A 26877-nucleotide genomic window follows, 5' to 3' on the forward strand; every position below is an offset into this window, starting at 1 on the left:
ATGTGTAATGTTTGTATATGTCATTATGTTTTTTTTCATTTATACATATAATTTCCTATGTCATAAGTGAAAATTCAATAATGATGATACTGTGGAAAAGATGAGGTAAAAAAATGTCCCAGAAGCCTGCATCATTCAGTAGGGCAAGCAATTACCACACAACCTTACATTTTTTCTTACACTTCATATATACAGTCATCACTTCATCTATCCATAATCTAAGCCACGTGTCTAAAGTTGCTGCCATATTCAAGAACCTGTGGCTCTTACTTACATGTACTACAATGAAAAACAGTCAGTGCTTGCTGTAAGGCCTGATGTCATCTATGAGCATGCTCAGAACATGATTAGTAGCTAAGATCTATGTTCATGATACAATTCCATGAAATGACCGTGGATAGTCAGAGGAAAAATATTTCCACATCTGTGGACACTCCCACAAAATGCTAATACATAACTAATTTGTAAACTGGGCTAATCTTTAGGGTAGTCAAAGCACTATATGCAACATTTTTCATATAAGCAACCTTTAGTTCTTGCAAGTCAGATATAACCCAAAGCAGTCAATATTGTATGTGTAGGATACCAGTTCAATCATTAGTATAAGTTGCCAGCCCTGTAATTATAATGGATATAATAATCTTTTTGTTGTTTTAAGTATCCTTTTAGCAATTGCAGATAACTTTAAGTTTAAAATACCTTCACATCATTCATAGTTTTAGTAGACATAGATCTCATTCCAGTAGCTAGTAACTATCAGAAACCTATCATATTAGAAGTAGTGAATATAGTAACAGAGATAAAATAACTGGAAGTGGGATCTTTAGAAAAGGGTAGGAGCAAATTACTTTAAAAATATGGGGATTGAAGGAACAATACTTGTAGAATAATGTTTTGGAGAAAGAAAGAAGTTTCAGGGAAGGCAGGAATTGAATGAGCTATAAAATGTTTGACTGGCAATGATTATATAGAAGATTATATGTGATGTGTAATGTTTACAACTGAAAATATGTCAATATGGTTTGTTTTCATTTAAACAAATGCATGATTGCCTATGTCATAAGTGATAATTTAATCAATAAAAATGTTTTTTGTGTAAAAAAAAATAACCTGAGTGTCAAACAGGGTAAAGCTTCTGGTGCTAAACAAATAAATTAGTTAATGGTAAATGCATGTTTTATACTTTCATGAGTAACATAGCCTTGTTTGATTATAAAGTTAACATCACGTCATTGCCTTGGCTTGTACAATGGTGCTTCTGGCCAACTATTTAAACATGAAAAAATGTTAAAGGTTTACAAGACAAGTGTCCTGTATTTCTAAATATTTATTAATCTGTATGAAGGTTTATGGAATCAGACATACTTGTGGTTTTCAAAAATTCAGAGTTTGAGTCTTAATGAAAAACAAAATTAAAATGGTTTCAGGATATGAGCTAAATACAATGGTTTCTATGAAAACTGATCTTAAGGTTGAAACTATATATGTAGCAAAAAGCAGAAACTCCGTATCATGTAGGTTTCACATGTCAAACAGTTTGTTTTCCGCAAAGGTTTAAAGACTTAAATTACACACACACACACACACACACACACACACACACACACACACACACACACACACACACACACACACGTTTTATACTTTTATGAGTAACATAGCCTTGTTTGATTATAAAAGTTAATATCACGTCATTGCCTTGGTTTGTACAATACTTAAAACAACAAAAAGATTATTATACCCATTATAATTACAGGGCTGGAAACTTATACTACTGATTAAACTGGTATCCTACACATACAATATTGAACAGCTACAGGAAGAATTAGCAATTCACCTACAGTGGGTCTTTGGAATGTAGAAGGAAATTGGCGTACCCTGAAAAACTTATGTGTACTACATGTATTCTCTGTAGTAGGCATACTAGCTAGGAAATGACATAGTGAACCAGCTGCTGTGAGGCAATATTAATCATTGCATCACTCCTGAGCTACTAAATATTTGAGGATGTGGTATTTAAATTAGAGGTATAATTACCTCAATATCATACTTTAGTAACTAGTTATAAAGGACTGGCTGTTATATAAACCCTACATATATCAGATAAACAGTCTTTAATTTAAGCAAATCATTCAAATATTTGTAAATGCTTCCGGACATTAGGCTAGTCTGAAATGTTCTCAGGCTGGTTTTACAACCTGACAGGGTGGAACAGGGTTACATTACTAAAGGCACTATGTAGGGCAGAATGTTGGTGGCTGTACAAGACAATAATTAAGGACAGAGTGAGGGACTGCAAAAGGATGCCAAACATCTCTGCAGAATCTTATGACTACTTATTTAGTCTGCAAGAAGAATAAATTGCTATGCAGATGAGTGAGACAAGGTAGAAAATGCAGATGGAATGGAAAGTCATCAGAGCAGAGACGAAAGAAATATTTTAGGTAAAAACACAAAAAAGAAGAGACATTTTCTGACATAAAAACTAGTACCCCAGACGAGGTTTTTGTGGAACTGTATAAGATAGCTGGAAAGTAAATAGTAAAAAGCATGCAAATAAATGAAAAAGTAAAAATAAAAAACAATAAATGTCCATGGGATACTGAGAGCAGGCATGCTGCTACTCACACTAGAAGTCTCAGGTGCACCAATCCTTCCAAAAAGTTAATGGGGAAGGACTGTTCCAACAAACTGTTAGCCCATGTCTTTAACAAATGTGGATACAAAATTAAATACTGAAATTCTGGTAGGAAAATTAAATGTTAATTTCAGAGATAATTTTTCCAAGATAAGTAGGGTGTGTGTGGTAGGGGCAGTACAGTGGAACAGCAGCTAGCATTGTTGCCTCAAAGCAAGAGGTTATCTGGTTTGATTCTCAGTTGGGGTGCCTTCAGTGAAGAGTCTGCACGTTCTCCCTGTGTTCACATGGGTTTCTTCCTGGTGATCTGGTTTCCTCCCACATTCCAATGACATGCAATAAATGGATTAGACACTCTAAACTGGTCAAAGCTGTGAGTGTATGGTATGAAAGAACAGCCATGGCAGGGCTAGCCACCTGGTGGTGTAAACCCTGGCTCTAGATGACTGTCACTGTGAAGTGACACCCTAACCCCATGTGCAAAAATTTGGAAAAAGGGTTGTGGATGGAGGTAGGATGGGTAAATGGAAAATACTTGAAAAATCAGTGAAAGCTTTTTGCTAGTTTAAGGAGATGGAAGGCAAACAAGGTCTCTACAGTTCTGCTGTCTGATATCAACAATTTTTTTTGTATGGTGAGTTGGCCATCTTATTCAGAGTGTTGGAGGAAACAGGTATAGGAGGATCTTTAGTATGCAAACTGTGGGCTTTGTAAACTATCTCCTCCTTTAGAAGAGCAATGAATTGGGGTTTGCCATGTTGGCTAAATGAGTAAAACATGGATGGAGTAGCTGACAGCTTTTCCTCCTGTACCCCCCCCCCTTTTTTGTTAGCTGAAGCCCTTCCATAGAAGATTAACAAGATATTGAAGGACAGACATGATGAAGATGCTTTCACAGACATCAGTTTGTTTCCAGCTGGTTATATGGTGACATTAAAAGATGAATGAAAGGATGTTTATAAAAGTGATATCAGACATTAGATGATTCAAGAATGGCAGACCTATTTTCATCTCCTAAAGAATCTGCAGCTATGCTCATGGGGAGAAAGGGACCTGGAAAAAGACCTGGCTCAACTGCCATGTGATACAGGGAGACATTATCTGGAATCAGAGTATATTCTAGTCTGAGGGAGACAAGTTGGAGAAACTGCAACAACTTATCACATTAAGTTAGGAAGTTATGCTAACAACAGTGTTTGAATTATGGTACGTAGGACAACAATACGATAGAAGTGGAATGATGTCACTCCTACTTGTTGATATACCTGCCAGGACATTTGTACATAGCTACAAAACACAGATTAAGGAAATAGATTCAAAGAATATGTGAAGGATAGATGTGGAAGTGCAAGGAAAGGAGGAATGGAAAGAGGACACTGACTGAGAATACAAGACCGAATGGTTGGGGCATGCCAGATTTTAGAAGACACTATACAGCATTACACATGATCAATGCATTCCATGGGATAGAGAATAAGGTCCTAAGCTACATGTAACAAAGAGAGATGCCAATAAGAAAAGGTGGAGAAATAAAAAAAAAAACAAATTAAACAAGTGATACTGACAAAAGTATTCAGTAAGTTGGCAGAAGGACTTAACAAAATGATGAGATATCATAAAAGTGTGGGTCGAGTCATGAGAAGGAACTGGAAAGGGAAATGGTGTGACTATAAGGGGAGCACAGTATAGAATGAGTAGGGAAACGTGAATGTTTTTTCAAGGACCAGTATAAGGTTGAGCTCTAGATTTTTGAGTAAGTTCTTTTAGAATGGTGAGTATTACAATAGAAGTCGTTAAGCATGGAGTTGCAAAGGGTTGCATTTCAGCCAAACAAATGAGGAAAAGGCGGTATGAGGTGCAGGAAAACCAAAGCATACTGATTTTGGATAATATGGTAGAAGTAGCAGTGTGCAGAATCAGGGATTGTATAGTATCCTAAAATAAAGAGGATGTGAATTGTGAACTAAGAATTAACTAGCCTAAGATATGCTTCGTACAGCAAAACATGGACTGGAGAAGAAATATGATTGGGAGGGTGTGAGATGGCAAAATAGCTACATAAATTGAAGACGTTATGGGATGGCAGCTATGAATGGTTCACAAAAGGTTTTATTCTCCCCTTAAAAAAAATCTAAAAGAAAGGGGAGGGGTACGTAGGATAGCACAGCATAAAGATACAAGTAGCTCAGTAATGTAATATAGTCAGTGAGTCTGATCCTTGGATTAGTAAAAGCATTTTTTAATAAATGGCAGGTACCCTTTACTAAAAGGCATAACAGAAAGGTGTGGCAACGTGATACTCTGGCTGAAAAGGATGGCTGTGGCACCTAGAAGAAAAGGCAGGTAGCAATACTGAGACTGAATATTATGTTCAAGTTCACATTTATTAAGGAGTTTGAGACCAAAAGCACCATTACAATAAATTCAGTGAATTAAGAATATGGTAAAACATCACCAACAAAATGCACAGTAAGAGACAGAAAGATTGTGAGAAATGTAGTACAAGTAGTTAGGAGGAAAGAGCGGGTGAAGGGGGATGACTAGTGATTAGAAGTAGGAAGGAGTGGGTATACTGCAGAGTGTAGCAGTAAATGAGAGTGAATAGTTTGGAACAGGAAGCACTTGGAAAACAATTGAGCAAATGGTTGGGAACTACCAACATATGGAATTCCATTCATGGCAGGTAGATTGTTGTTTTGTGTAAAATGAAATGGGGAGGATGTGTGCAACAGCGCACACACACACACACACACACACACACACACACACACACACACACACACACACACACACACATACACACACACACACACACACACACACACACACACACACACACACACACACACACACACACACACACTGTTATATAAATTACAAGAAAAAGTTATTGCTAGATATAGCAGCCATGTAAACAGCAAATTTAATTTTCTCTTGATTTTTTTTAATGGAATTGCAAAGGGATTCCACATGCTCACACAGTTGTTTGCTATATTAACAGATGCCCCATCTCAAGCAATGTGGTTATGGTTAAATGTAGGTGGGGAGGGGTCAAATGCAGATGTCAAAAATTTAGGCTGCGGTCAAGGTAATAACTGCAGATACTGACAACATGCATGCCCTTATCATTAGGGTGGCCTAATGGTTAAGGTATTTGCCTTACAAACACAAAATGCAGGGTTTGAATCTCACAAGGGATTATTGGCTAGGCTTAAAATGGCTCGCAAGGGCAGTTAGCTTAGTATTAATCTATGAATCTACGCACGCACACACGTAAGAAAACATCCTAGGGAATAACTGAGGGCCTGTCTGCATCTTTTATACCCTTGTATTTAGCAGTCTTAGAAGAATAAGTACTATTATGTATCGGCCAGTTGAAAATATTAGTACATAGTATACTTGGGCAGTCTGGTACTGAAAACATTAAGGGTAACGTGGGAAGAACTCAGAAAGTTACACTACTTGATGTAGCACCCGTAAGAGAGGCTATTGCTTAAGCAACATACTACAGAGGGCTGTGTTAATGTTTAATGTAATGTAAATATTACAGTCATTTTATTTTTTGGGAAAATCATGATACATTCATGGTCAGTTAATATCCTTTAACGCTAAAATAGCTATGTGGGCAGTGAGATACATGTATATAAATTTGTGTGCACATAAAAGAATGACAATTATTTAGAAAAAGACATTGGACTACTGACCAGATATTTATCAGATATGATAAGGACATGCATGTTGTCAGTATCTGCAGTTATTACCTTGACCGCAGCCTAAATTTTTGACATCTGCATTTGACCCCTCTCCACCTACATTTAACCATAACCACATTGCTTGAGATGGGGCATCTGTTAATATAGCAAACAGCTGTGTGAGCATGTGGAATCCCTTTGCAATTCCATTAAAAAAAATCAAGAGAAAATTAAATGTTCTGTTTACATGGCTGCTGTATCTAGCAATACCTTTTTCTTGTAATTTATATAACAGATGTACAACATGGTTTGTAGAAACCTATCTGCTTTCTCACATTAAGTTAATTTTGAGCACGATTTATTAATTTAGGAGGTGAACGATTTTGTAACTTAGATAATATCAACATATACCATTTATAGTCGATATCATGAAATGAAATTCAGTATCAGACTGGGCCCACTTAGTCTTTGCCTTTTTTTATATACGTTATGTGCTGTAGTGCAAGTATTCCATCATGCAGGGAAGGACTACTTTCAAGTTGACGCAATTTGGGAGGGGGAGGCTCTAACACTTTTAGAAGTGTTAATTACACAATAGCCTTGTTTTCTGTAAAATATCATTAGTAAACGCTATGTGTTTGTGTGAAGTTATAGAAAATGAACCACATACCGCTTTTCTTCAGGGCATAAAATAACACAAAAAAGAAATTGTGTGGTATTTGCTATTGAGTTTTTAGTGTATGATTTTGAATATATAATAATCATTGCCTGGCCCTGGGATACTTAGGTAAAATGAAAGTGGTAGGTAAGTGCTATCAGAAATTGGTAAACTATAGAGACAAACAATACAGAGTTACCAGAATGGGGAAAGGAGATTCTAAGAAAACCAAAGCCAAGATGTCTGCCTATGCCATCTATGTAAGACATGTCGTGAAGAACACAAAAAGAAGAATCCAGATGTTTCCGTTAACTTTGCAGAATTTTCCAAGGGGTGCTCAAAAAAGTGAAAGATCATGTCTGACAAAAGAAAAGGGAAAATATGAAGATCTTGCCAAAGTAAACAAGGTGAGATATGACAGAGAAATGAAGGATTTTGGACTTGTAAAAGAAGGCAAGAAGAAGAGGAACAAGGACCCAAATGCACCAAATAGGATTCTTCCTGGATTCTTCAGATTCCACCCAAAAATAAAAGGATCAAATCCTGGCCTGTCTACTAGTGAAATAGCAAAGAAGTTTGGTGAAACAGGGAACAACCTTAATGAAGCAGAAAAAGGAGCCTTATGTGAAAAAAAGCTGTCAAGCTGAATGAAAAATATGAAAAGGACATTGCATCTTACAAAACACAAAGAACAGGAAACTTTATGAGGGCTGTAGCTGCTACAAAAGTAAACAAGGAAGAGGAGGAGGATGATTGAGTATGAAGAGGATGAAGAGGAAAAGGATGACAAATGAACTGTGCATCGTATCTTAAGATTGCTGTAGAAAAGAGAGCTGCTGCTAATGCAGTGCATCTGTCTGATGCTCCCATAGTGGTCTTGTACTACTGGTTTCAACTGGGCTTCAGAAGTCCATCATTTTATCAAGTTATAATTGCTTCTCAACATGTTTTGCATAAGCATCAAAGTGAAAAGTGCTCATTGTTCTCACTTTATGGGCTTTGTGTACAATAAAGTATTTAACTTGTTCAAGCATTGCATTTTTATTTGTTTTAAGAAGGTGTTAAAAGTCATGGATTAGGAGCTATTGGGTTTTAACCTCTTAAGTAACTTTATGAAACAGCCCTAAAACTTCTTGTAGTGTGTGTTTGGAAAACAAAATTAATGTCTTAAATTGTGTGTGTGTGTGTCTCTCTCTCTCTATGCACTAGAATGGTAGAATTCACACTACACCATGTGCCCCATTTTAGCTTCAAGCTGGTTTCTTCTGGTAGCATACTGATGCTTTACCCCTTGTTGAAGAAGGGCTTTTCAGCTGGATTTTCTTGTGCAGATTTTGACTTTTCTTCACTGCCTTGATGAAAGTCGAAAATCAAATGCAGCAGTTAAATACTTTAATTTTGCAACTTTTTGTATATTAAGGGTGCTAAAACATTTTTTGAAGTAAAATGAACATTAGTACATTTTTTAAATGAAAAAAAAAACAAGAAATGGGTAGACTTGAATGATCTATAGGTCAGGGAGTGATCATTGTTATCTGACTAGGCTCAATAAAAAAATGCTTTAACTGTTTTATAATCTCTGTTCCTTGCAAGCAGTTCTTGCTTTATATTTTTTTAAACCAAATAATTTAATAGTGATAAATTCTTGAAGTATTGAGCATGCAAACACTGATTTAAATGTAACATAAATACAGTATATATAACCTAATGCTTTATAAAACACCAACGCTGACTTATGACAGCTGACCTAACATTAGATATTCCTTACTTATTTTTAATATATATTGGCAAAGAAACAATTTGTTATATGGGTTTTTTACATCAAATAGGTCTTCCTCATTAGAAGCATTATTTCTTGTTTGTATCACATGCTAAACATTTGTCAGAAAAAACAGGTTCAATTTGTTTAACTTTGCAACTGAAATATATATAATTAATGTTTCAGATAGCAGTAGCAGAGCTGCACAATTTGTAGAAAAGTATTCTTCATCTGATAAGTCAAACACACCTGTATGTGAAGGAAAAGCTGCATAATCCAAGCATCGGGCCATGATTGCTAAAAGGAATGGGGACCCCCTTCTCAGCCATCATCTGAATCCATCACTTAAGCCAGTCAGAATGGTGAATCTGAGAATCTATTGCAAAATTATGACGTGTGCCTAGGTCCCTAGTGCAATGACTGATGGCTAGTAGGACATTGGGTATACTGTGACTGCCTGAATGTATTAAAGTCCAGTAATGTTAGAATTTTCTGTTGATTACGCACAATGCCCTAACATCGCTTACTGGGTTACTGGATGTCTTTCATTTGTTAAGCTGTTAAGATGTATCAACATGATAGCACTGAGTACATTCTTATAGGTTTACTGCCAAAAGTACTTCAGTGCTCTTCCATAAAATTGTAACTACCTTTTATTAGAGAAAATAGTGAGACATTCAACACTTTGTTTTTTACAACTAGATTTTAAAAGGTTAAGTATGTTCAGATAAAGGTCAGAACATGCTATAATCTGAGAAGCAATATTTCTGAAGTCCTAACATAAAGAAAGAAGCAAGTAGAATCTGAAAGAAAATATAATATTTTAAGTACACATTATTTGTGTGGTCTTTAAGTCTTCAGATGTTCTTTAAACTGTTATGCATGATGTTTCCTTTTTGAAAAAAAGTTAGAGGAACCACAAAGTTGAATGTATAAGACAACATCTCTGAGACTAAATCATAATGTGAGACAAGTCAGAAAACAAAGAGAGGAAATCTGAGTTTCATCTCCTTTATGATTAGTGTTATGATTGTTCAGATAATACCCTCAGTCTCCTTCCCACAGGAATATATTGGTTACAGAGGTCAGTATTTTAAACAAAATATAAAGTTTCACCCTATGGACAGAACAGGCTGTTAGGTGTGTATGTGTTGCCACTCTATTTGTGTTTTAGTTGCCTGGAATGGTAAGGAATATTGCATGAATCCTTATGTTTTCCTGGAACAGTGTTACAAAGATGCAAGATTCTGAAATCATTGTCTTCAGAGTTTAATATTTTCTTCAGGAGATCTATATGTTTACAGGACAACTACACACTTTGGTATCACCTTTTTTAATGCATTAGTGGAATGCCCCTAAAAGGAAAGGTTATGGAAAGTAGTGGAATGATACAATGCATCTTTACTCAGACACAAGAGGTAATAGGAGAAGAATAATATTCATGACAGATTAGAACCAGTAAACTGGCACATTCTGAGCTCCAGGATAAGAGGAAGTAAAAGATGCCTAAGGTCATGGGCCAGAGGGCTTCAGAGTATATAGGGTTGTGGTGAGAAGGGCAATGTCAAGAAATGACATGACCGGTGGTGTACTGCAGTGGCTTGTCATCGGCCCATTCACATCTAAAGAATATAGAAAAGGATGTCCCTCTTTAATAATTACTCAAACGTAGGTGCAGCAGTAGGGAATGAGGAAATAGTCTACTGATGGATTCACCAAGTGGGCAGATGGGTGAAAGCTACATTTCAATGCAAACAAATGCAACGTGCTTCACTTGGATGACAACAAACATGGTGTGAGATATAAAACAGAGGGAGTAGAACTCCTGGTAACAGGCAGGAAAAAGACATGGCATGTTGATCACAGCTGAACTGGATGACCAAACTCATAGTGACAAGGCAGTGAAAGAAGTAAACAAATTACTGGGGTGAATCCTCAGTGTAGTAAGATCCAGAAGAAGTAATGTCTAGAAGTTTACAACTCTGGGGATGAGCAAGGAAAGGGACATTAGACTGCTGGAAATAATCCAGTGGAAAGACAACATGAGAGGAGAAGCATGAGTGGACAGAATTAGAAAAAGCCACTAGAAGAGCTATGCTGTTCATATGTACATCCATAAAAGAGAGAGGTGACAAGATAATGGAGCTTTTGAAGGGTCAACCTGAAAAGGAAGGATACTGGGGAAGAGAGGGACGCACACAGATGACTGCAGGGACTCACAGCTCAATGGTTTACAAAAAATACCTCCTCATAGCATTGGGCACAAACATTGTTGGCGGAACAGGAATCCACAGATGCATAAGAGGGGAATGCGATAGGTGCAGAAAAGTTAAGGAAGGAATACAAGGGAGGTAGACTGTTCAGTGTTGTTATGTGCAAGTGTAAGCAAGCTTAATATCTTCTTTTCCTGTTAAGCAACTACAAGGCAATATTATTTATTCAGCTACCACATTTGATTGGAATTAACAGGAAAAAGTAATCCATGCCAAAAAAATGCAGATGAAATATATCAACAAAATATGAGTGGAGGTATATAACTGACCTATGAAAAACCTTGAACTACATGTTTATAGAACAACTTTTACATGTATGCATATGTGTGTGCATTTATATAATGAAGCACTCAAAATCTCAGATTAAAAATACCTATCTAAAAAGGCTGAAACTCATAGCATCTTAATAAATAAATAAATAAATAATCAATCAATAAATAAATAAACTTAGTTTTATGCAGGAGGAGAAGCCCACCTATTCCCTCATACCTCGTTACTTATGTTAACCAACTCTGATATCGCATAACAGTGGGGAAAAGGCAAATGTTTGAGTAATTAGTGTCTTTCCACACACACACACACACACACACACACACACACACACACACACACACACACACACACACACACATGCACACGCACACACACGCACGCACACACACACACACACACACACACACACACACACACACATATATATATATATATATATATATACACACACACACACACACACACATATATATATATATATATATATATATATATATATATATATATATATATTAAAGCGTACACACCTCTGTTAAAATGCCAGGTTTTTGTGATATAAAAAAATGAGATCACAATAAATAAATTCGAAAACTTTCCCACCTTTGATGTGACCTATAACCTGCACAATTCATTTGAAAAACAAACAAATCTGTTAGAAGAAAAAATATAAAAAATAAAAAATGTACAATAAGCTGGTTGCATAAGTGTTGCACAACTTAAACTAATATTTTGTTGAAGCACCTTTTTAGTCTTCTTGGGTAGGAGTCTATCAGCATGGCACATAAATGTGGGAAAAGTTTTGAAATGATTTACTGTGGTCTCATTTTTTTATATTAAAACAACCTAGCATTTTAACAGCAGTGTGTAGACTTTTTATATCCACTGTGTGTGTGTGTGTTGTGTGTTTGTGTGTGTGTGTGTGTGTGTGTGTGTGTGTGTGTGTGTGTATATATATATATATATATATATATATATATATATATATCCCAAACCCCTTTTTCTTGTATTTGCACATGAGTTTGAACAGTGGCAATCATCTAAAACCAAGGTTTACACAGCCAGGTGGCTGGCCCTGTCACAGTAGTTCTTCCACACCACACACTCACACCCCTATAGTCAATTTAGAGTATTCAGTCCACCTACTGCATGTCCTTGGAAAGTGGGAAGAAGCCAGAGCACCTGGAGGAAACCCACACAAACACAGGAAGGACATGCAGACTCCACACAGAAGGCACCCATCTAAGAATCAAATCAAAGAACCTCTTGGTTTGAGATAACAATGCTCTCTGTTGTGCTACCTTATTTATATGTCACCCATCTGCATTTACCAACCAAATGAAGTTGATTAAACATATAGCGGTAAACATGCCTTTAGACCAATTGGAGTACCCCTGGTTCTCTGTCAGATGATTTGAATTTTCGGAAACTCAAATAAAATATTGAAGAGACCATAAGATCGAGTTTTCTGAAAACTCAAACATCAAAAAAAAAAAAATACACAAAATAATCTACTTTTTTATAGTTTTACATTGGGGTAAGCACCCCCCCCCCCCGCACTCCCGACCACCTGCAAATTATATATACCAACTCTGAGATTGTACTACAGTGAGGAAAAGGTTAAATTTCCATAACCCTTGCTGTACTGTGACCTTCATGCAAAAGCTTTAATTTTTCAAAATCTCAAGTCATATGGTCTCAACCATATGGAGTTTGAGTTTCTGAAAACTTGATCAACTGACAGGGACCTGTATGCCCATATATATAGATTACTTATTGATAAATCTTTGAATAATCTGATGGGCTTAATAGAATAATTATTCTTACTTTTATTTATATTTTTAATTTATTTGTGTTTGTTCACCAGGATGGTCTTTGATTGGACCATGCAAGAGGCCTTCTTGGTTGGATCCCAAGGGAGAAAAGGTCCACAAAATTAAGCATTCTAAACATAAAAGGAACAAAAGTGGACAGTACAGAAAATAGAGCACAATATCACATGACAAAACTATTGTCAAAATTATTGACTTAACACAATGACTGTTTTCAGAAGAAAGAAGAAACAATAGTCATAAAGCAGTGTAAGATACTTAGTGTGTAAATAGGAGGGATATAGATGGAGGGAAACAATGAGAGTGGAAACATTATAATTTGGAAGAGACAGGACTGTAAGACGACACCATTAAAGCGAAGATGATTGGAACGCTTTGAGAGATTTTAGTGTAAGTGGTAGGATAGCAGTTTAGAGTTGGAACAGAGAGTAAGATTACAGAATTCTAGGATGATATTATTCCAGGTAAAGCCTGGAGTTAAAAGAAACACAGACTGGCTGCACTATATTAATATTAATAGAATAATTAATTAATTAACTAATTCTAATTTTAATTAATATTAATAGTTGTAGAAGTAAAGCAAGAGATGCAATGGAAAGTTTATATAATTTTGCTGGAACAAGACCTGCGCCAGAAATTAACTACATAGTCCTTTAATTTCACTTTGATGCAGAGGGGGAGGATATTAGCCTAAAAGTAGTAGTGAGGGTGCTCCACAACCTAAATACATTTGTGGAATATAGTGAGTCATCAAAGGTATTGTATAATTTTTGACATTAATCAGATTTGTGTCTGATGAGTGTAGGGTCCTTCTGGGAGTGTGCTTTTGTACAACTGCCATTTGTCAGGATGACTGTTTCTCACTAAGTATTTAATATGCTTGTCTAATTATGACCCCCTAGTAGTTTGGTTTGCGAGACTATTTCTTTTTTTAAAACACAATTTTATTGATTTACAGAAACAAAAGGAAAAATAAACATATTACAGTAATTAGTGGGTTAATCTTACATAAGAAAGTACAGGTATATCAAAATATAACCTATATACATATATACATATGTGCCAGAAAGAAAAAGGACAAACAACACCATTAACATATTGGTGGAGTCCTGTTGAGCCAGCATGTGATATGCTACAATGCCCTTTAATTCACTCATATAATCCTGTAGAAAGGGAAGTGAGTTAGGTGTCAAATAATTACCCTTCCAAGATCCATATAACAGGATAGATGCTAAGAAATAAGTGAGTCAGTGTAGAAGTCAAGAGTAGAAAAGGTAAGATGAGATAACTGTGAGGATTAATTGTTAATCAGTAGCCAACAGTAGGAAGATAAAGTCCCATAGTCTTTGATATGTAGCCCGCTTACAGGAATTAATTATTAGTAGTTTTTGTGAAGAGATGTATTTAATGGCCAGAGCCTTAAAGTCCCTCCAGGATATTTTGGAGCGGTCCAACCATTGTTTGGTAATGTAGAATTTGATCAGGAGGCAGATAATAATTAATGCACGGAGTTTAAATTTAGGTATATAAATACTCGTGATATGTAGTAGCGTCATCTCCCAGGACAGTGTAGATTTATGATACCCCATTTTCTCCAAACGAACCTTGAGTGAGCACCAGATACTGTGAGAGTATCTACAAGACCACAAAATATGCATAATATCTGCATGTGGGTACGAACAACAGGAACATGCAGTGGAGATATTCGGGTCAAATTTGTTCAAATGTACTGGGGTTAGATATAGATTATTGGTAACCATAAATTGCGTATAACACAGTTTTTTGTATGGCGAATACATAAGTGTATAGTTAATAGCCTGGAGCTTCTGTTCTATTGAGATGTTTAGACCTTGTTGATCCCAGTACTCTGCAAATATGATTTTTCCTTGGTTTAGGAATTCGGAAAAAGTCTTGTAGGCAACAGATACCATGTTTTTCTTGTTAGTTAAGTTTTTAAGTAGTGTGGCCACCTGGTTTTGTTCCATATTAGTACTGGGAAAGCTGAAGAGTAACGATATGGTAAGCTCTCTTAATTGCCTCAAAGTGATAATATATTTTTTAGGTAGGCCTAGCGCCGTACAGAGTTCTGTTAGGGATAAATGATTATATTTATGTATATCCCATAAGGAAAAGTCTTTCACTAATGGGAAGTTATTTAGATTAATCACTTTATTGTTTAGATTTATATTTGGGTTAAGATGGAATGGCTGGAAGAGAAGGAGGGCATTTCCTACTTTAATGGATTGAAAAAGTTCCTGAAATGTTTTAAATAACCCTTTTAAGGAGGAGTGTAACTTTAGCTTTTTAAGGTTTGATTTGCTTAGAAAGGGTAGAGCTTTTGGATTAATGTCATTGTCTAGGGCATGATTATACAATAGTTTGACCCAAAGGGGAGTCCAAGTATGGGCGTTCGGTTGATAGTTTGCGATTGTGAATATCCTGTTTGCTTGGATAGTTTTGTAGTATAGGAGTAGATCGGGCAACGCCAGACCCCCCCGATTCTTTGGCAGGGTGAGTCTTTGATATGCAATTCTAACCGATTTAGGGTGCCAAATAAACTTTGCAAATGTTTTGTGTATCTTATTAAAGAAAGACTTCGAAGTGTAAGAAAGAGATGCATTAAGTTGATAGAGAAGCTTAGGAAGAATATTCATTTTAATGATAGAGGTTTTAGTAAGCATGGGGAGTTTTAATTGTTGCCATCTCGAAATGTCTTGGGAGATGGAAAGCCATGTTTTTGATAAATTAGTCTGCAGAATAGAAGAAGAGGTATGATCATAAAAAACTCCTAAATATTTAAGGGAGTAGTCTAGGCGATAGGAAACATCTGGAAATAAATATTGTTTATGTGATATGGGGTTGATCGGGAAAACAAAGGATTTATTTTGGTTAATTTGGTAGCCCGAGATAGAGGCAAAGGTATTCAAGGATTTCACCAACTTATTAAGATCAGACAGAGGATGTTCAAAATATATATTCAGATCATCAGCAAAGGCAGTTAAACTAATTTTAGTTTTAAGAATTTTAGGAATTGAATGATAAGTTTTCTGTAAGAGAAACAAGAAGAGGGATTCTAAATATAAGTTGAATAACAGTGGTGACAGAGGGCACCCCTGTCTAGTACCATTTGCAATCTTTATCGGATGAGAGTATTGTCTATTTATATATAACCTAGTGTGAGAACTACTGTATAGTGTTTTGATGATATTGATTAAGTCAGGGGGGATATCAAAAGAAGACAGTACCAAGAACAAGAACTTCCAGTTTACCCTGTCATAGGCTTTACAGGCATCTAAAATCAGAGCATATCTAGGATTTCTTTCTTTTTTGATAAGGTTTATTATAGTTTCTAGTGTTAAGGTATTATCCCAGGTATGTATGTTGGGAATACAGCCTGCTTGTTCTGGAGAAATTAAAGTGTGTATCATTTTTTTAAGCCTGTTTGCTAGAATGGCCGAAATAATTTTTATATCTATATTCATAAGAGAAATTGGTCTATAGTTATTTATATTGGAAGTATCTAGAGTATTTTTAGGAATTAGAATAGTTTTAGATTGATTAATATATCGGTCAGTGATACCATTAGATGTGATATGTTCATAGAGTTGGAGCAGAATGGGGGCCAGATTATTCTTAAATAATTTATAAAATTCGGGAGTGTAACCATCTGGACCTGGTGCTTTCCCTAGTTTAAGGTTATCAATAGCCTCATGGATTTCTGATATCATTAGACGAGCTGATAGGGCGTTTTTCTGGGATTCGGTTAATTTTGGGAAAGTAAGATTAGACAGAAATTTCTCCATCTCAGTATGTGAAGGGAGTGTGTTGTTGGTAGCATACATGTCTGTGTAAATTTGGTGGAATAGTTGAATAATTTGTGTATTTGATTTATAAAGTCTGTTACAATGATGGATGAGTGTTATTCTAGGAGACTTAGGTGTGCATCCTATCAGTCTGGCAAGGGCTTTGGACGGGGTTTGTATGGATTCTGAGTATTTAGCAATATATCTCAATTCTTGAAGGGTAAAGATGGATTGCTGATGTTCAAATAGTTCTTTTTGTTTGATGTGTAATTGTTGTTCTATATCGAAGGAGTAGTTTTCTAGAAGTTTATCATCTAAGGTCTTGATTTCTCTTATTAGTTTATTTTCTAGTTCTTTATTCAGTTTCTTAAAAAAAGTGGCTTTCTTGATAAAAATTCCCCTCATCACAGCTTTACATGCCACCCATCTAATATCAAAGGGGATTTTACTGTCTCTGGATGGAGAGAAAAGTTCCTTTAAAGTAAGGGTAATTTCTTCATTTAATGATTGGTCTTTTAATAAATTGCTATTTAAAGCCCAATTGTAATTCTTGTACATTGGGGATGGGTTAATACTAAAGCCTATCTCTAAAATGATTCTTGAGTGGTCTGAGAGGAATCTGGGTTCAGTTAGAAATTTAATTTGCCTATTCATTAAGATGTCAGATATTAGAAAAAAGTCTATACGTGACCAGGAGTGATGACATTTTGAGAAATAAGTAAAATTATTCGTGTTTCTGGGGTCACAATCAAATGAAATAGGGTCTATTAAATCAAAGTACAGTATTAACTCTCTCAGCGCTAGGGAAACTTGGGGATTTGTAGTTCCCGATTTACTTGAGCGATCCTTGATAGGATTAATTACCAAATTCCAATCGCCACCTATAATAATGATATGATTTGGGAATTTAAGTAAGAGATTATAGATCTTCATGATAAAATCCTGCTGTCCTGAGCATGGGCCATATAGGTTTAGAAATAAAGTAGGTTTATTTAAGTTATAAGATAGACATGTAAAGTAACACCATCTGCCCTCCCGATCAAAACCCCTATCGATAATCACAGGTTTAAAGGACTTTTTAATAATGATCGCCACTCCCCTGGAATTATTAGAAAAGCCCGATGAAATAATATCTCTGACCCATTTTCTGATACTTTCTTTGGCCCATTCATCATTATTCATGTGTGTTTCCTGAATAAAGCAGAGGTCTGACTGGGATTTGCAGAGTAGATGTAACAACAAATTTCGTTTGTTTTTCTTCTGTAACCCCCTGACATTCCAGGAAGTAATATTCCAGTTTTTATCCAGTTACCGTTGGGGTCTGGGTATTAATATAAGAGAATCTGGAATGCAAAGTGGCTGGAAGAGAATAGTTTTCAGCGGCATTGTAGCATAAGATGGTAGATAAATGAGTGGCACAGTACTCTCTCAATCCTATCCCCGTGCCTAACCACATAACCCCTATAATTGAGAGAGAGGTAAATCTATATATACTAAACAACCATAAGTTTACTAAACATTTGAGTCGTAGAGTCAAAATATGATACCAACAATATTTACATTCAATATACAACATCAGACTGATTCCACAAGAAGTCATCAGAAACCCTATTTATCTTATCCAAACAGCTTCTAAGTAGAATGTAATATCATGAGGGGAATGGTTAATTATGAAGGAGTTAACCTAACACATGTACATGAACAGTTTCTAGTAATTCCAATTCAAGTGCAAGATTTCACTCTCTGACACCCAAAATATTCAAACAGGATGCAGCTGATAAGTGTTAAAATGGTAGTGAGTAACTAATAAGTTAGTTTTAGGGAATTTCTTTAAATGTATAGGAATCACTATAAGTAAACTGAAATATTCTATAGACGTGATCAGCTGAAGTACAAACTAGAATGAAATGTTAGACCCAGGAGGTAATGCTAAAACAACCTACACAAAACCTATCTCCTGACTCTATAAGCTGTATTCAACTGTTATACTATGGAATATTAAGTCATCTTTAAAATTAACGGTATGTAGGCAGGTATAAAACTACCACTGTAGATTTCAGGCTTAATGAGTCTGGTTTTAAGACCCAAAGGATGAGCTATAACAGTCCAGATCTGCGTAGTAACTTACTGGTGCATGCTGGGTATTTTTATATTATAAGTACTCTACATGGTAATGTCAAAGGTATGGTCTGTAACAAGAATCAGAAGTATTTTTTAACAGAACAGATAAAATAAGCAGCACACCTCCTTCCAACCACTGCTCCTTCATCCTGTGCATCCACACAATGCACCGGTCACAATTGCATGCCCTGACCTTTATTTTCACTTTACGTGGTGTGACGAACAGTTTAGCTTGTACCTCTAAGGCAAGTTGATAAACCTCTGGTTTCCTCATAGGTTAATGCGCATTCATGAAACAATCAACTACCTGAGAGTCCAGTTCTATCATCCGAGGTGGCAAAGAGGCACTTTCAAAGTAATTATCTGTTAGGAAGAGATCGAGGCGTACCAAGCGGCATCTCTACCAAATGTGGAAGCAAAACTGTGAATTACAGGCATTAGGCTGGACTTTATATAAGCGCCGCCAACAACCCTCAATCTGTGAGGTTGTTAATGAGCATCAAGGGATGTGCTTCATCTCACTTCCTGTTCTAGCTGTGTCCACTTATTTAGGACTCAAATATATGCTCAGAAAAACGGACCCCTTCGCAACAGAAGCTTGATATACGTTCCTACCTTAAGTGGGTGGAGCAAAGCACAAAAAAGATTTAAAATATATAGTTAATCAAGATGTCTAATTTGGATAACTTTAGCGATCTTCTTTTGATTTAGAACCTCTGTACATGTAACCGGTAAGTGGCGAGATATTATTAATTGTTACTTCATGTGAAAGGAGCTGACCCAAAGCACTTCTTAAAAACAGAATCTGCTTCTTTCGGCGATGATATTTGGAACTTAATGTCTTTATGTGTAAATAAGAGAAGTGCAGGAAATTTCATTTGAAATTTAATTTTTCGATAGATGAGATCCGCGCAGTAAGGGGAAAGTAAACGCCGTTTCTTTCTTATCTCTAAGGGCAAGTCTTGAGAGATAGTAATTCTTTGACTATTCCAGGTAAATTGCTTGGATTTCTTAAAAGCTAAGAGGATAGTTTGCACATCTTGGTAATTGAGTAACTTCACGTAGATTGGTCTCGGAGGTGAGTCGGATTGATGCTTGCGAAGGGCTCTGTGCACTCTCTCTATGATGAATTTGGCTGGGGGGTTAACATCTTGACAAAGGTTGTTAAAGATTTGAGTCACAGTCACTTGTAGTTGATTAGCCTCATATTTCTCGGATACTCCCCTGATAATCAAGTTGTTTCTTCTTCTAGCTTCCAGGTCTAGAAGTTTTGTCTGCATCTCTCTGATTGTTTTGTCCTTCATTTGTAATTGATTTTTGATGTGATCTATTTCAATTTCATTAGATTTGGCTTTATTTTCGACCATATCTAGTCGATCAGCTATTTTATTTATAGATGTACCAAAGGAATTCATTTGCACAGACAAATCCTGGATTGCTGTTTGCAGGGGCAGTAAAGCACTCTTTAATTCTTCCACTTGAAGCGTTCCTTTGGGTTTTGATTTAGCTTGAGTTGGTTGCTCCTGAAGTGATTTGGATGATCTGAGCCTTTTTGCTTCCTTCTCTGGAGATGTAGAAATCGCTGAGAGTTTAGATTTCATAGTTTGAGAGTCCATTGCTTCATTATCTTTAGGCATGGCTGGTATTGATTTCAAACTCATATGCGCTGTCAGTCCAGTTGGTCCTGAAAGCTCAGGCCTCTATGTTAACATGTGTAGTTTTTCTGGGTTGGTTTATTAATCAAAAGTAATTGCTTCGTTTATAGCATCAGATTCCTTATTTAGATCAGAAGCTTTAAATATTTATCTGCAGTTTCCGAAGAGCACTTACACAATATTTTAAGGTCTAAAGTCCCAGAAAAAAGGGTTTAACCAGATAATTGTAGCTGGAGCTGTCTGGAGAGGGTGTTTCTTAGACGACCACCATATTGAATTGCGAGACTATTTCTACTTGTACATTTTGAGGCGAGAGGATAGTAAAGTTGTAGAGTTTTGCCCGTGTAGGAGCTAGGAGCTTTATTTTCTGTACTCATTTCTTTTTCAAATAAAGTACATTTTAAAAACTGTAGAACAGCAGATGCATTACTAGGACAGGACAAAGGGGGCAGTTGCCACAGTCACAAGGTGTTATAGGGCATGATTGCCAGATGCTGATTGGTTGGCAATGCATTACCAGCATTCACTTCTATACCAACATTTCTGGTTCCACTATTGTGGTCAGGACTGATTCAATGCTTTGTATGTGTTATAAATTTTTATAAGCAGTTTCCTACTGCTTTAAAAGTAGAAACAGCTTTCTTTAGTCCTGTTGTAGTGAGACTCATTTTAAGCTGTGTTTCTTTAAAATTCTTAGATAATTTCAGAGCATACACCAGATGAAATACAATTATGTAGAAGATTCCAAATCAGGAGTGCCTTATTACTGTGTGAAAGTCATTGAGAATCTAAACTGTTTCCCATAAGAAGGCAGTTTAATTATTAATTTATTTTATTTGCTTTCATTTAGCTTAATTTTTTAATGATTTCATAGTGGACTTATAAGAACATCTACCTTACATGATGTTGTAGTATTTGTCAGTTTATATATATATATATATATATATATATATATATATATATATATGTATACAGTACAAAAATGGTGAGCGCTTTCATAGCCAGAGCTACTTCATCTGATGAAGTAGCTCTAGCTATGAAAGCGCTCACCATTTTTGTACTGTGGATTAAACTTTGGAGATTTATTTGATACTATCTGCTGCGGTCTGGTGTTTCCTATATTTTTCTGCAAATACTAGTTACTTGGGAACCCAGTCTCCTCATACCACTTTGTACTTTTTATTTGATATATATATATATATATATATATATATATATATATATATATATATATATAAAAATACATATATATAGATAAATAGATATAGATATATAGATATATATGCATAGGTACACACACACACACACACACACACAAACACACACACACACACACACACACACACACACACACACACATATATATATATATATATATATATATATATATATATATATATGTATAGTTTGGTAAGTTTAAATAAAGTGTCATTTTTTTAATTATTTGAGGTTGACAGTTTTATGTTATAGATGACATACTGCAATACTGCAAATGTGAATGAGAAAATAATTCCTGTTATTACTTAATAACATTTAAAGGCAACTTAAAAGTAGATTATCACATTGTTTCTCAGGCATGGTTCATTCTTTATTAAATTATTTGAGTGAATCATCAAAACACTGTTGGGTTAGGAAGACTGTTTATGCATGCTATCATAATAATAATAATAATAATAATAATAATAATAATAATAATAATAATAATAATAATTAATGGAAGCAACATTGTTCATTTGTCCAGTCTTTGAACTTGTCTTGGTCATTTTAACAGATGGTGAGGGCAATTTTGATCTGTTTAATAAGGTACATCTGATGTTAGGAATGCAGCAGGAAAGTAGTGGTGATCTGCTCCTTTGGAACCTGAAGCAACTAAAAAGGGAGGTATATATTTATTTTACATGCAGGAACTTTATGTGATAGCCATTACTGTTGAGGGAGGAGGGGCTTATTACTGTCCAAATCATCCTTGGCTGGTATGATAATGGTGAGATATGTCCCATTTATATGAAAACTTGTTTTTCTATGCTGATGTAGGCCTGGGTCAGCTGTTTGCCTCTGTTGTGTGAGAAATAGCTATAGATTTGTGACTACTCTTCTTAAAAGTCTCTCAAGTCTTTTCCCCGTTAAGCAGATATAATTGAATTACAGCACGTTGTGCTAGATATTAATAGTGAATCTAGAATCTTAGCATAACAAAGAAGTGGCAGAGAACTGTCAGTTTCAACCGAAACATATTTGCTTATGCTAATAAACAGTATGAATGGCAGTTATTGTCCATCACGTGATCTACATAAAACCATTCATAAACATATAAGAAGCCATTATTTTATCATTAATTGTTGATGCAAGACATGAAATATTTGTAAATATAAAGCAGTTTCCATGATCTCAGAAGTCATGCTTTCTACAAAGTAGCAATGACAAATGTTTGTTATGACCTGACATTGTACATTAGTTATACCATGCAGATGTTTTAAGCTGCTTAGATTCTAAAACATTAAACAAAATATAGAGGATAATGGTCAGGTTTCCAATCGTGACTAGCTTATGATGTTTTCTTGAAACAGACGTCAAGAAATTCACCTTGACATGGAAGCTCAAGACGTGACTCTTGGTATACTTACGGAGAATACATAACAGATGGTTGTGATCAGAGATCATAATTCTTTGCAGTGGATGGAGATTTACCTGCTCCATATACTACCAGTTATAGAATAAAAGGGGAAGTGTCTGAGCACAAAGTATTCTTTTGGCTTTAAAGGCTGGCAAAGCACTTTACTAAGCATTATCAAACAGCAGCATACTTTTCAGCTTCTTTGCTTAAGAATTTTGTGGGGTGGTGGGCAAAGAATCAAAATCAGGGACAGTTTTTACATTTTTCTCTAATTCACTTAAAAATAATAGAACTACAGATTTTGCATCAACATGCATTTTCTGAACAATAAGCGGTATAAAACTGTTTGGAATTATTGACTAACTGTAATCCTTGGTTATTTACAGGGAAATCCAAACTTTTATGGGACGATAAAAATATGAGACAAAATCAGAGATATTTTGCATAACTGGGGGCAGATGAGAGATTCTGTAGCAGAAATGATATGCTCTTCTGTCAGAAGGCAAAACAGCTTTTAAAAGGTATTAGATACTTCATTCTGACACACATTTTGTTTATAAGTATGCAAAGTGAAGTTTTAACAGCTTTTTAAAGCTGTTTTACCTTGTGATACTGTTTTGCTACCTGGAACTGTCTGCTGTTAGTCTGCTGCTAAAATCCAAGTGTACTAAAAAAGTACAAGTTTATCTTTTTTTCCCAATTTCATAGTGTAATAGTATCATTCCATGATGTGCACAGAAATTATGGAATTTATGTATAGTTTTATATACAGTCATATACAACTGTAAATAGTTCTATGATCTTACATAGCAGACATGAAAAGTTAGTGGTCTTGTTGTTTATCATGAGATGAGCTTCTGAAAGAACCCCTAGAACTTTCTGAAAGATGGACTGCTTTTCAAACAGCAACAAAAATATACAAATTAAAAATCTTGCACACATTTGTAATTGCACAGGGCAAGCAATAAATAAAAAGTCAAAATCTGGAATCACAATATGATCTTTAACATGATAGGCAATTTTCTCCCATTTGTTTAGCTTCTTAATTAATAAAACATGGAAATCTTGCTAGGTCTCACACATAAGCATGCCAAATGTCATGAATTATGCATGCTCTACACTGAGTATGGTGTGCGTTAAGACATAACATAGACCTTGCTGATAAACTCTCATCATTTGCCTTTATGTGGTCCTGCTCTGCTTCCTGATACAGGCTTAAACAGTCAGAAATATTTTTCTTGAAGCATATAGAAGAAGAATGCCATCAATCCAGTTATCCTATCAAGAAACCTCCATAAAGAAAACAAATCCAAATACTTAGTTAAATGCAATGCCTTCTCTACTGTTATCTAAAAATGCAAAGAAAACATTTCTTGTCAAATGGAATGCCAGGCCAAGCCCTTATTTGGTTTTTGACTTTTTAGTGTAATAGACTGTTTCTAGCAGCACACAGTAAACTTTTGTCATCAGATATGACTGCTGACAGACTTGGAGTGAGTGGAGTCCATCTGTGCTCAAAATAAACAACCTGTCAGAGATAACCAGGTGATACAAAGGACACTGGTCTTTGACATACATTTTGCTAAATGTCTGAAAACGTAACTCCTACTGCACATCCAGGCTATAAGCAGCTCTGATTAGGTCATTTAAAGATCATAAATTGTATGTTCAAATCTTCATAAAGAAAATATGATCACCTGCACTACATTTGAGTAAAATGAATCTTGTTTGAGCATCATTTACAGGCATAAATACTTCCTCATCTATGCAGCAAGAATATCTCTTGCCTCTTCCTTTCTTCATCTATCCTTGCTCTATGGTGTACCTCTCCTTATTAACATACAATCCTCTCTTAAATCCAAACTGGACTCATGCTACAACAAAATCGTTAAAATTTTTAACCAGTGACAAACACTCCCCCCACCACTGTGTATCAGTTCAATGTCTAAACTGGCTTCATCTTCCCCAGCATCTAACATACCTGCAACTAACCACAGCTCATAAGCTAATATATAACCCTTCTAGATGTCCTGCCCTCTCCTCTCTGTTCACCATGTATCACCCAAATAGACCTCAGCGATTAGTCAATCAGATGCTCCTTAATGTAAAAAGAAAATCTATCCTTTTTGCTGGTCAAATGCATGGATATATGCCATTGCAAAATTATGGAATGCTCTCGCTCCATCAGTTTAGCTACTATATCTTATATTTAATCTTGAAAACATATAGTTGATGCTGAAATGCCCATACCTTACTCTCAGCCTAATTAACTGTTACCCTTCGTCATTTCCTCTTTACTGCGATACTGCATGTTCACACATACACTCATTTTCTATGTCATCAATTGCACACGTTTGTCTTGTACATTTAAAATCATTTTATTATTAGTCACTGTAACCTAGTATTTGTATAACTTGTATACTATTTTATTCTATCACCTATCTGTAATTTAGTATTCTGTATGATGCCTGTTTGATTCTGTAGTTTTATCATGTTTGTTTTTTTGGAGCTTTTCTCCCTGGGCCTCTATTGAAAATGGGCTCACTCTGACCCAGTAGACCTCCCGGTAAACAAAGGCAAATAAATAAACAAACAAGCATAATATGATCCAGTAATCTGAAATGTCAAAGCAATTCACACTTTAAGAGTTAAGGACTATTAGCTTGACAAAAGTATGACACAGCGTGACTCTTAGATGAATATTGAAAGAAAATAGATACCAGATGAGTGCCCAGACTTACCTACATTTTATGAATGTGAGTTGCTAAGTAGCTAAAATGGTATGCTTAGCAATTACTACCTGTGTTTTTTTTTCTAGCACTTATTATCAGTACAACAATGCAAATACCAATTTACAACTGCTTTTATATGCATTCCTATTCCAAATCTAACAGACATAAAAAATAGCTAATGTTAAATAAATATATACTTTTCAATATGTAATTAACAGAAGCATGCCTTTTAATCCCTTGAAATGCTCATGATATTCTTTTGTTTATCTGTCATTTAAGCAATGTTCTTGTAACTTCTGCCATTTCTTTGAAAAGTTATTTAATGTGGTAGAGTTTACAGGGATAACAGCCATCCAAAAGGAATATCAGCAAAAATACAGGTTACAGGATGAACCATCATTTTGTTGAAAACCTGTACCTCTACATATACCACAAGTTACAGAAGGTTGCACTATGAAACAATGACTTCCTGAAAGTCAGCATGCCAAAAGACCGAAGAAAATATCCAGTATTCAAAAGGGTGAAAACTCATTTTTAATTGTTTTTTGCAGGGGTGCCCCAATGATGGGGGCAAGCTCCACACCACCCCATATTTATATATGCCAACTCCACAATTGCACCAACTTGAAGAAGGGAACAGCTCCTCAAAGTGATTCATTGCTGGCGCATACTTAGAAACCACACTGGCAATGATTTTCTATAGCAAACAGCATTCAATGTCATACTGTGGACCTTTTTATCTTTGTGCAACTGATGCGTCAACAATTTCACCTCAAGCATGTGTAGGTCAGAATCTACAGAAAATATTGATTCCTGAGTGGATAGGAAGT

The 26877-nt window shown here is 35.6% G+C and overlaps 1 protein-coding gene and 1 pseudogene across 3 annotated transcripts in view; one reads left to right on the top strand and one right to left on the bottom strand.

Moving 5' to 3' along the window:
- PLEKHG2 (pleckstrin homology and RhoGEF domain containing G2) overlaps positions 1-26877 on the bottom strand; it is a 1701404-nt gene that overhangs the window by 931023 nt on the left and 743504 nt on the right. The window lies entirely within an intron of this gene.
- Positions 7192-7782, top strand: LOC122793998 (annotated as a pseudogene).

The sequence above is a fragment of the Protopterus annectens genome, chromosome 1.part0, assembly GCF_019279795.1.
Source record: "Protopterus annectens isolate FY-2018-M chromosome 1.part0, PAN1.0, whole genome shotgun sequence".
NCBI classification, from domain to species: Eukaryota; Metazoa; Chordata; order Ceratodontiformes; family Protopteridae; genus Protopterus; species Protopterus annectens.